Genomic DNA, 12,921 nt, shown 5'->3' with positions numbered 1-12,921 from the left:
TCAGAAGCTCAAATTCACCGAGGCTTTTCCTCTCCAACGTGACAGACATGGACTAATATTCAGCTAGGAGCCCAGTTTTTTAAAGTGCCAAAAAGTGTTCAATGACTGCCCTCATTTATGATGCATTTTGAGACAAAGAACTTTTATTTGATAATTGTTGAGGACTGAGTAATTAAATGTACTTGTTTGCAATGTAGATTTAGGCATTTATTTCTGTACATTAGAGGCCTTAGGGCAGTATTTGGAGGAGGAAAAAAAGATTCCTGTTTGAATCCTAAGGACTTCTATATTAGTACTGTGAAGCAAGGGGGGGAACGTAAGTGAGAAAAGGCGGGGAACGGGGGTGAGAGGCATGAGGTTTCCATCATGGACTGAAAAGTGACAAAACTAAGTGCTAATAAGAGACAAGAAAAGATAAAAGGTAGAAGTAAAAGGAGACAAAAATATAGAAAAGGGAAAGAAAACAGCTCTGAAGAAGTGCTCCAGGTTTAAGAACTGCACACGATTCACTGACAGTTTCCAGTCATGAAGTATCATACAGTATTATTCAATTCATCACCTTCAAATTCATTTTACTACCATTAGCATTTGCCCAGAACTCATAAATCTAAGAACAAATTTTTTTGATTAACATGAATTTTAGAGCACCCATCACGTATCTAGCACCTGTGATAGGAATGAGGAGTATATAAATAAATAACAACAGATACTTGATTCCATAGCCATTTCTCCTAATATATGCTATCATATGATGCAGCAACATGCCACGCTTTTATTGAGCACTTACTGAGTGTTAGGTATTCTGGAAAGTAAAAATGACAGAATATATCTCTGCTCTGAAGGAATCCAGAAGCTCAAAGGAGAGACAAAATAAACACACCAGAAACAATTAGGGACTAGTTCAAAACACTATATTATCAAGTACTGAATCACCAAAGATCATTAAGTCTTGTAATAAAAAAAAATAATAGTAATTGTTGTGGGGGAGAGTACAGCTCAGGGGTAGAGTGTGTGGTGCTTGGTATGCATGAGGTCCTGAGTTCAATCCCCAGTACCTCCATGAAATTAAATAAATAAATCTAATTACCTCCCCGCCTCAAAAAATTTTTTTTAAAAAGAGAAAAATAATTGTGGCTTGAAAAAGCTTCATAAAAATGTAGGGCTAAGCTGGTTTCCCATGGATTCAGGGGTAAGAGAGGTAGGGCAGTGCCGATGGGGAGGGAAAATGTCAACAGATTTAAAATTTGCTTGGAGCCAGGACTCAGTGGAGGAAATAACATTAAGCTAGCTATGGCTTTTTGGTTTAAAATTACAGAAATCCAACCAGAATTTCTGAGGCAAAATGGAATTCATCAACTGATGGATACAAGGAAGGGCTGTACAAGCAGACCACGGCAATGGCTACTGTCCAGCTGGATTTGAGGATGACTGGAACCAGGAGCTCCATCTCCGTATGTGGCTTCATCCTTTTCATTCTCAGGCCGACTGGCTTTCTCCACACGTTGGGAAGCATAACAACTCTCAGGTTTTACATCCTACCGTTTCCACCACCAACTATGGATGGGTGCGGGTGACAGAAGCAGAGGGGAAGAGAGGTATCAGACAGACAGTTCCAAAAACGTCCACCATAAAAGTTACACATAAAAAGTGGACTAATGGGAACTGACCCTAGATTGGTGGCAAATGACCAAAAAACAAAGTAAATTGAAAACCTGGCATAACCTCCCATTTTGGACAGAAGTGTAGCTAAAATGCTACCTTTATACAAAATTTAGTCTTATCACAACCTGGTGGATGTGTAATGTAAATGTTATTTGTACAAATATAACCTTAAGAATTCCACATACCATCCCTAAGATTCATTTATTCGTTCATTCATCACTTGAAGCTCTATACCATTTCTTCACTGACTTTTACATGGTTCATTTAAAAGTTTTTAATAATTGTTTTACCATTTCAGAAAAAGTGTTTCTGAAGTGTTTGGTACTTGCCCACTGAACACTCCCCAGATCTTAAAAGAGGCATGCTAAAGCTTTGGGGGTGAAAAGCCAGAATGTATAAAATTAGTTTCCGTTGGTCCTGCAATATCGTAGTGGGGTTAGTGTACATGAAGATAGACAGTAATAGAGACAAGCTAATAAAGCAAAATTTTAATAACTGTTCCATCTTGGGGATATATGGATATCTGTTACACTACTTTGATTTTTCAGCATACAGTATTTCATAGGATTCACTATAAAAATTTGGAGGGACATAGAAGCCTGACAGATGACTTCAAATTTTAAATGACAATTTAATGAAAACTTAAGAAATGAAAGCAGTGTTTCGGGAAGATACATGCACTAAGGTTGTGGTCTGAGTTAGAGGTAGGAAAAAGTAGGAAGACCTAAGAGATTACTGTAAGAGTCCAGACAGATGGAGGGTAGGGGGAACGGGAGGGACTCAGAAAACGGCTGTGAAAATAAAACCAAAGGAATGGACACTAAAGATACTGAGATGACTACTTAAAAGAACCCAGTGAGTGAGAGGTGAGTGTGGGAGAGAGAAGGCACAATCCGTGATGATTCCTGGTTCTCCAGGTCAAAGGATTAGAAAAGAGATAGAAGCAGAGAAGGTCAAAAGCGGGGAGCAGATCTGTTAGGACAATGTCTTTCGTTGGATAATATATTACCTCTTCCATGTAAATACAGTTCCCGTGCCAAATGGTGGTGTATGTGGTATAACCTCCTTCTCAGTCTCCCAAAGCCCGGAAGACAACATTCTGCACAAGCACCCTGAGAGCCGGAAAGGCGCACGCACGCACTGGGGCTCGAGCCCGAGGGAGAACAGCACAGTCAGCCCATGTGCTCCCAGTGTTAGGCCACCTGTTTCAATGTCTCAGTTCCCCTAGCCTGGAAGATTTACAGAATTTCAGGGATTTTTTAAAAATGCAAAAACCGAATGACAGGGTGCTTTAAGTGGTAAGAGCCAACTTTAATTGTAGCCACAAAAAGACATCAATGTATATAGATTCAAGTCAACATGGTAACTTATCGCATGCTCCGCTCATCTCAGCTAAATGGCCTCTTGCTATGAGTACCTCTCCAAATTAACCTTAATGAAGAAAAAGTTCACGAATACAGAAAATTCCTATTAGTTCTCACAAACTTTCCGATTTAGCAGAAAACCAGGCAACAGCTATGTGCAATTACATTTTTTTTAAAGTCTCAAGTTAGATGGTCCAACCACAACCGTTAACAAAATATCTTTCAAATCACTCACTGCCTTGTGGTGGGATGTGGAAATGAAATTCAGGGTCACTGAAGGGGAAAGAAGAGAAGCCAAGTTGTTCTCACGACAGGCTCGGGGAACGGCCAACAGGCTGGCCTGGATGGAAGAGAGAGGTTACAGGGGACAGCCAGACACAGCTCTGTGCATTGTGTTCATGTCGAGGGCTGATATGGTAAGAAAGCAGCACAGGTTGGTGAAGTGGTGACACCCCACTGCTTTAATGGCAGGGGAAAGTATGTCCGCTAGATATCAGTGTAAAGGCAAGAAGCATCCATTGCTAGCTCACAGCAGATCTCAACTGATAGAAGTGGGGCTTATGTTTGAATTCGGAGTTCAATTCCTTTATGTAAGAAAGGAGGATGCACATCAGTCTGGGGTCAAGAAATGTGGGCACTGCGGAAGAAGCTACGTTTTTTCTAACAGTATGGAATGATGAGCTGTAAAAGTACAAAATAAAAAGGAAGTGGAGGAAATTTTTTAAATTCTAGAGAATACTAAAGATAAAAGGGAACAGAATTATTCTACCATTATCACAAAAGAAATGGGAAAAAACAGATCTAAATCAAAAATAATAAATTATTTCCTCCTGCTTTTCTCTATCACTTTGGAACTCACTCCAAGTGTACTTTCTTCCAGAAAACAGGCCATATTTCCTCCCAAACCTGTGTTCCCACAGTATCCTACATACTCCTCTAATATAGCACTTATTACACTCTATTATCACTTGTGGTTTCTTTACATCTCCACCAAGTGTTCTCTGCAATCAGTGAGTTTTGTTTAAAAAAGAAAAAAAAATGAAATCAGTTACTGAGGGGCTGTACTGATACAAGGAAGAATCTTATATGTTATCTCCAGCCCCACATATAAACCTGCATATGTTGTGTTAAATTCAAATAAATACCAGTTCTTCTTCCAGTGTGTTTTTTTCAAAGCAGGCATTGCTCCTGACCCAAAACCTATATACTTTGGCCATGTCATTCTGCAAGTCCTACGGCCTTTTCCCTGTTTAATATTCTTTTCATACACATACTCTCTAAAGAAGCTCACTCAAGCTTGGGGATAAAATAAGCTATTCAATGGCATAAATATTTATCTATAGGGAGTCATTCACTTATTCACTCAACAAATGTTTATACAGGACTACAGCTCCAACTAAAACAATTATTGCACCTGGCCTCATCTGGCTTCCAATCTAGAGGTGAAGACAAATATGGAAATTATGGGACAGGTGCCTTGCTGCAGATCAGTCACAGACCTTGAGCAATTAGGAGGTGCTTATGAGCGCACATATCAGAGGAACCCAGCTCTGAGTGGAAAGTTAAAGAAAACCTGTTTCAAAGGAGTGGCACATCAGCCAATATCTGAAGTTTGAATGAAATTAATCAGGGGAGTGTGGGAGTGTGTGCGTGTGTGCATGCGATCGATCAGGGAGTACCGCGAGCCTCACAGGAACAACCTGTGCAAAGGTCTTAAGGGACAAAACCTGTCAAACTCAAGGCACAGAGAACTGGAGTTTAGTGATGAAGTGGGAGAGAAGCTGGAGCCGTGATGGGGGTAAGAAATCATGCACAGCCTTACAGCTCCCTGGTCCTCAATGTCATGGAAGCTGGATCAGATCTGCACTTAAAAATAAAACCACCACTATTTGCAGAGTGTGGGGGGATGATCCCCAGAGGTGCTTTGGGGAGTATGGATGTTAGAGCACCATGAATGGACACAGGGAGGCCAGTTTACATGCTGACCTGAATTAGAGTGTTAACAGTAACCTGGGCTAGAGCAGGCGCAGCGAAGAGGAAAAGTTAAATGATGAGGAATTTAGGAGGCACATTTGATGGGTTTGGTGATGGAGCAGGGGAGGAAGGCAGAGGATGTGGCAAGGCAAGCACCTCAACTCTCCTACTGGCCAGTGGGGCACTTTAGTAACAGTGGAGTTTTTAATAACAATAAGGAAGGATGAATGGTGAAGCTGGTCGAAAGGTAAAAACTGCCAGTTTTATAATTCTAAGTTCTGGAAGGTAATATGCAGCATGCGGACTATAGTTTAAAAAAACAGGAAGAAGATTTTTTTCTCCTGGAAGGTGTGGTAGGAAATAAAGAGTCCAGACTTAGACATGATTACACTGAAATACCTGCGACAATCCACATAAAGATGTCAAAATAATTGGTGGATACAATCAGGAGTGCCCTCAGGGAAGTCTTAGCAAATAGCCAGTTTTTAAAGCAACTGGAGTGGATGAGGTCACCTTGTGAGAAGGGAGTGAGGAAACAGAGTATTAAATTAAACGGCAAAAACTTTTTTTCTACTTCTGTGTTTTAGAATAATATAAAATTATTTTAATTAGCTACATATTACCACATCAAATATTTCATGGCTGTAACAGCACCAGTGTAATTTTTCAATCTTATGTAATTACTGCATAGCAAATTATTCAAGTTATGGACTTGAGACTGTATCACTGATAAGGAATATTAATGGGGAAGAAAGGGGAGTAAATCGGGTCACTGTATTTTCACCTGCCTTTGTCAGACTATCTCTAAGCTGCTGGATCCAAAATGAGCCCCACATAGAGTCCCTGCAGAGAGTGCCAGTCTGTGAGCCAGTCCAACAACCAGAGCTGGATTTGTCAGGGGAGCTTTTCTGTCTTTTTTACCTCCATGTCTGCCCCCCCATGCTGCTCTTTGAAGCTGCAGGTTTCCAAGTCTCAACACATGCTACTGTTTATCTTTGGAACATCAGAATGTGTTGAAACACAAAATTTTCCATTTGGACTTTCAAGTGAAAGAAAACTATTGCAATCTAAAGCCATGCCTCAAAACAAAGAAATGCTTCACGCTGCTATTCACTCCTCGTAGCATCTAGCTTTTCCAGTGTAGTCAGGGATTAGTGAAACCTGGAGAGGCATGAATCAAAAACAGGAAGGAGAACATGAGTTTCAAAGGGTTGAGAGAGAAAACTAATTGTAAAAGCCTAGAACAGCACTGGTGATGCAAATGGCAAGTTTAATCACAGAGTTCATCACAGTAGGCTGAAATTACTATTTTGGCCCCAAAACTGTTTAAAAACCAAAGATTAATACTTGTTTCAGCAGGTGGGAAAAGGCTTAGGTCTTTTTAAAGACTTCTTTGGGAACTAATAGCAACCAGGGTGGGCCCTCTCTTATCGGCTAAAACTGATTGAAGTTTATAATCAGGCCTGAGGGACTAGATGACTCACAAAGTCATCAGAGCCCTTATTAAGATTATTAACTTAATCTTAGTGACCCTATCCTTCAGTGCCAGGGCCAAGAGCCAAGAATGCAGAGAGCTTCTGGGTTGACTGCCAAAGAATTCTGAACAGAGGGATTTTTTCAGGTATAAGATATCCACCACGTTATTGTACAATGAAACCTGGATAGAAGACAATTCCAAGTCATGTGGTTTATCATGAAGATAATTATTCTATGTTGGCAGCCATTCTACAAACAGAATGGAGAAGCCAAAGGTTGAAAGAACTGACCAAGGTACAAGCATCCTGAGCAATCAGTCCCTTTATGGGTGAAGGCCTTCTGGCAGGATGGTTCTCTGGCTGTCACGCTTATTAATTTTACCCATCACATGTGCACAACCACAGATGTCAAGAAAACACAAAAAGGTTATCTGAGTCTGAATGTTACCTTTGCTCTTACGTACTGAGTCCACTTACAAAGGCCTAATTAACCACGGCAGGTTGTCTTAACCTTCTGGAGGCCAAGGGTTCCTTTGAAAATCTTACAGGTGTTCTCAACACTAGGTAACTGCATTATTGTGGGACTGATTTCAGGGCACTCACAACCCCTCTACACCCTTCCATCGGCCCCTAGGACCTCTGCCAGTGAGTCTCTTACACTTACGACGGGAGGAGAAGGTTCACCACTTTTGAGGACTTTCTTCCCCCATGAACTTACCTGACCTCCCCTCAAACCTGTCACAGTGATTTGTATTACCTCTCTTCTTTTCTCATGAGCCTCCAAAGCCTTCACCTTCCACATCCTGACATCCTATCTTCACCAGGCCTTATTGACTCACAGGACTTCTTTCCCATTTGAAATACTATGGTACGGAAGCAATTTAAAAACGCACCTTCTTTTGACTCTTCTGACTCACAAATTTGAATCCGTTCATAGTGAAAGATTCAAAAAAAAAAAAAACTCACTTATCTTAGTCATATTTGCTATGAAGAAAATCATCAAATTATCCTTAAGTAACAGTTTTATCAGACTCTAACTGCCAGGTGGCACCATAATTTCATTTAAGACATGAATGTATTCCAGCTTACGTCAAATACATCAAGCACTGCCAGAGCAAAGCACTTAGCACAAGGTCATTTCTACCGCATCCCACTTCCAAGAGCCTATGACTCCAAGTCAGTTTAATCTGGGAAGTGAAATCTTTTTTCTAATTATTATATATTTTAATTGCTATTAGACATTGTTTCATTATAAACAGCATTAGAAGATTAGTTGTTTCGCACATTACTATACAGATGTTTCTCTTACATGTGGTTATGAATGACAGTTAAACTCTAATTACTATAAACATTGGAATTTGGGGAAGTATTAAATCATAGCCTCCCCCAGAATCTAATAGTACAATTATAAAATATACTTTGAGAAGTACTTATTTTATGAAGAAAAGTTAATTTGTTTTCAAATGCAAATATGTGGAATACACCAATTTAAATATAAATGACTAGATCATTTTTAACTTCAGATACACAAAATAAATTCATCATAATGCGTGCTTTATGACACACTGTTATTGATCCACACACTGTTCCCTTTACCTAGTGAAGCAAATCCTACTACCCTCACTACCCTTCGTGACATTCTTCCCCTCACTCAGAAAGCGTGGCCTCTGCCTTTCATTTTCAGAGTAAATGGATATTCTTTCCATAATCTTGTCTCAGTCACCCAGACGCTCCTAAACAAACCCTGCTCATGCAAACGTGAAAGCATCAGCAGCCTAATTTCTATCATTGCCAAAAACACAGTGAAGCAGGCAAGGGTGGAATGGGTCACAAAATCCAGGACTTCTGCAGCTTCTGTTCAACTCCTGGCTACAGTCAGCCCGTCAGGAGAAACAAGTCAGCCCTCTCCCCTATGCTGTTTCTGTCTGTGGCACATTCCTACCACACACAAAAAGCAGCGGAATGGATAGGTGTGAATAAAACCATGCGCACTGGCTTTATTTTATTCTAGAAAGGACAATGGATATGGAATTCTACAACACCCCAGAAATAGCCAGGGGCCTCACAACAGGAGCCTGGGTTGAGGCTGGACATTTCTACCAACTTCCAACTTCTCAGTTGGTCACCTAAAGCCCAACTAGCATTTAGGTCCACGGACAGGAACTGCTATGGGCTTAGCTGTGTGAGTGTTCTAAATTTCAGCAGAGCTAGCAAGTGAATTAAAATGATACGTTTATAAATGCTCCACCGAACAGGAACGAAACTGGCCTAAGTACAATAACTGATAATACCGGCAAATGTTTAATTTTAAATTAGTCCCTAAAGCTTTACGATGTAGAAACCTACTTGAGGAAAAAAAAACCACATTAAATAGAAATTGCAATCTCATTCGCGTAAAAGTTAATTTTAAATCTTCGTTTCTGTATAAGACATAGATGCTTAACGTGGAGAGCTTAACAGGCATTATCAGCTCAGGGTTGCAGAGACACATGAGACATTACTGAGGCATTTTACTGCCTTGGTTCACTAGGTCACTGAGGCAGAATTGACATGCTAGTAACGTGGAAAGGAATTACCATTTTTGTGATACCCTCTACCCCACATGAAATGGCACCCAGAAACCACTCACTCATTTCAGGCCCAAGTGAACTAGCCTTTCCAATCACAGACATCACCCACAAGTAATTAAGAACACTGCCTAGTCCCTACAACACAGATAATCATAAAAGAAAAAGAATTTAAAAGGCACAGACTCTGATATGTGTTGGACATACGGACTGTGCTTACACAAAAGGCCAATTAAAGAGACATCTCCAAAACTGAATCTTCAGACCAAACAGAAGGCGTTTTCTTAAGCTTATGCTGTATTTCACTACAATGCATAGCTTTCATAGTTTTAGAATTTTCCAGGTAAATACTCCAAAGCATACTTTTTACCAATAACAGATGGAAAATATTGCATCCATATCCTAGCGAAGGGAACTTGGACAGAAGGAAATTAAGACCCTAAGCCAAGTCAATGAGTGACAACACCACAGCAGCTAACCTAGTCAGACAGAATGCTGGAAGGGAATCAAATCCAATATTTATATACTTCGGGGGAAGTGTTTTGTTTCAGAAAAATATTTGGTCGTTTCTGTTCAGGCACATTAAGAATATTGAAAAACCACCACTAAAACAAACTGGTCTCAAATTCAACACAATGGCATGTGTTTTTCAACCTGTAATCAACACCAAGAAATAACTCCCTTTGGTTACTAAAATCCTGGAAAGAAATCATAATTACCCCATCTGGGAATATGGCCTTTAAAGCATGAGTACTTTAGATTAAAAAAAAAGTCAATTTCTAATCCCATTTTTCCTATTGATTTTCAAATTTCTTGAACAGAAAAAAAGTAATTAAATGCTTTCTTGGATAGGAGATTTCAATTAGGTTTGGTTAAATCAAGAAGCTTAAGTTTTTTCAATTAAATAAAAAGTATAAAGTTATGTTCTATATTGAATTTCATTATTTTTAATGAAATTTTATTAAGTATATCCCAGCTCTATAGAATATTAAAAAAATTTTTTTTTACTTTAAAAGTATACCACTGGGCCTAGTAATTCCACTACTGGACATTTACTCAAGAGATATGAAGACATGTCAACACAGAGATGTGTACAAGAATGTAGCAGCTTCATTTACAATAGCTAAAACTGGAAATGACCCCAAAATCCATCAACAGAAGTGATAAACCAAAGTGCAGTAGTTCATACAATGGAACACTGCTCAGCAGGAAAAGGGAATAAACCACTGAACATGCAACAATGTGGATGAAACCTACAGAAATTAGACTGAGTTAAAGAAGCTAAACACAAAAAAGTACATGCTGTATGATTCTATTTTATAAAGATCTAGAAAACACAAAATCAATCAATGATGAAAACAATCAGAACAGCACGCAGCTGCCTCTGGATCAGGAGCAGGGATTGCCTGGGAAGGGGGCAAGAGGGAACTTTCTAAGGTGATGTTAAGTGTTCTGTTATCTTGGTAGGGGTGATGGTTACACCCATTTGTCAGGAGAGTACAGTCTGCATGTGTACATTTTGATGTGTGTACATTTTTACCTCCCTGCTCCCCCCACCCAAAATCCCACATAATGGGAACGAGTGCAGGTGTGAGTGAATTTGATCATTGTTAAAGCTGGGTGATGGGTTTGGGCTTTTTAAATGCTATTCTGTTTACTTACTTATGTTTGACATTTTCCAAGATAAAAGGTTTAAAACTATGTACCAACGAAATGTACAATCAAAAATGCTTATACCATGAAAATGTACCTCTCAAGAAGCTTTCTCTGTATGCAGAAACATTTATAAAAATCCATGGAGATCCCCTGTGTCTGAGCTTCACACGGAGATTTTGAAACGGAGCTCATTATTTTCTCCAGCTCCACTGGTCCCCGCCCCCAACTCCCCCTACCTTGTCTCCCATCGAATGGGCCCTCAGAGTGAATATGATATGGTCATCTCAGCCCCTACAAGCCCCCAAATTCATTCTTCCCTGGTCCCTCAAATACTTATTTCTAACGAATCCTGGTGCAGATGGAGACATCAGAGCTGCTGCACACACTGGAGAAAACAACTGATATGAGGGATCTCAGCCTTAGTCTTTACTCTCACTACTCGCTGAAGATGGTGTTTCACAAGTTAACCAGAAAATGAAAATCTACTTTATTTTACAACTTGATTCTTTTAATCTCATCTTCAACATTTTTTCACCTCACTTTCCTATTTCTCAGCAATACAGAGGATACAAATCTTCAGAATAATAAAATCCAGAGACTAGTAACCAAAGTCAACGATCAGTTTCTCAACTATGGACTCATAAGGCCCAGTCACGTACCAGCCACTAAACACATTAGTTTTCTAAATTTTGCCTGAGAAAAGTCTTATAGGTTTTCACATAACACGTTCAAAGAATCAGAAGCACCATACAGATACAAAGAATGAACTCAAGCTGCTCAGAGTTATTTAAAGGTATGTTAATACCCACCTAGGTCATGAGAGGATTATAAGTGCACCTGGTAAAGAACATTCCTGACAGAACCTAAAAAGTGGACCAAGTATTGTGTTTATCAGTTCTCCACGGTCAGCGTAACAAACACTGAAATTTGCTAAAAGATCCAAAGCGTATATACTTTATAACCTCCACTTACAAGTATTTCTAACATTTCTTTATTTTTATATAAACACTGCTAAATTCCTATGAAGAATTTCACAAGATATTAAATAACACTCATAAAGTGAAAGTGACCTTTGATGCCAACATTTTTGTATATTCATTTACTCATTCCTTCATTCAGAAAACTTATGTGTACCTATCTATGAATACCATGTGCTCTTCTGGAGGCTGGAAATATATGTAATAATTTAAAGTACTAGTGAACAAAGCAAAGTTCATGCCCTCATAGAGCTAACACTCTAGTAATGGGAAGACGGACTCACCAGAAAGGCTGAGAATAATAAGTACCATGGAGGAGAATGTATTACTATTTAAATACAGCTGGAAAGGCTTCTTTGTTACAGGGACATTTGAATCAGAAGAATGTAAGGTTCCAGAATTCCAGGCAGAGAAAATGACAAATGCAAAGACCCCACACCAGAGCCCACTTGCCAACTGAAGACACAGACAGCCAGTGTGGCCCCAGCACCAAGTCAGGGTCGGAGCTGAGGGAGACAGGAGGGGGAGGGGCACAGAGGATCTAGGCCTTTGCAGGCCATTTTCAGGGTCAGGGCAACTAGTGTGAGAGAGATGGGAAGCCATTGGAGGACTATGAGCAGAAATGATCCTATTTAATGTTTTTTAAAAGACTGCTAGTGGGGAGGGTAATAGCTCAGTGGTAGAGCACATGTTTAGCATGCATGAGGTCCTGGGTTCAATCCCCAGCACCTCCACTGAAAAAAAAAATCACTAGCTATGTAAGGAGAACAGACAGGAAATGAACAAAGGGTAAAGCAGGAAGACCAGTTTAATCTAGAAATCACAATGTGCTCTCAGGAATATTTAACTTCATTTGTTATAGGTTGTGTTCCGTTATACAACCCGATACTCCTATAATTGAAAAAGCAATCAATTAAATTGCTCTCTTGTTTGCCACTGGCTTGGAGAGTTAAGAGTTTTTGAGGGAAAAGCAAGAATCATTTTATGTTACCTTTCAGGCTCTAGCTGGATCTACTGACTAGGGGTTCCTTTATCTTGATGTACTAGTAGGTCAATAGGACAAAAAGTGTTTGTTTCACAAAAAATAACCCTTTTAAAAAATATTCCCTCATAAATATCAGGAAACAAATATTTTCATTTGCATGCCAAGTAAAAAAGTTTTCATATTATGCGGTTATTCATAAACCTTATCACAACCCATCGATACTGTACTCAAAACCCATTTAACTAAATATCCCTGAAAGAT

General features: G+C 39.5%; 1 protein-coding gene and 1 long non-coding RNA gene across 2 annotated transcripts in view; one reads left to right on the top strand and one right to left on the bottom strand.

The window, feature by feature from the left end:
- The window catches only part of LOC140696422 (uncharacterized), a 32,880-nt gene extending 31,169 nt beyond the window's left edge, over window positions 1-1,711 (top strand). Inside the window, exon 4 of the long non-coding RNA XR_012072727.1 lies at window positions 1,316-1,711. This is a non-coding gene — a long non-coding RNA (uncharacterized lncRNA). The remainder of the gene's footprint in view (window positions 1-1,315) is intronic.
- Window positions 1-12,921, bottom strand: part of FAM171B (family with sequence similarity 171 member B) — a 56,178-nt gene that overhangs the window by 41,306 nt on the left and 1,951 nt on the right. The gene's annotated exons all lie outside the window — the stretch shown is intronic.

This window comes from Vicugna pacos, chromosome 5, assembly GCF_048564905.1.
Source record: "Vicugna pacos chromosome 5, VicPac4, whole genome shotgun sequence".
NCBI classification, from domain to species: Eukaryota; Metazoa; Chordata; class Mammalia; order Artiodactyla; family Camelidae; genus Vicugna; species Vicugna pacos.
This window is presented reverse-complemented; position numbering and strand designations above follow the sequence as displayed.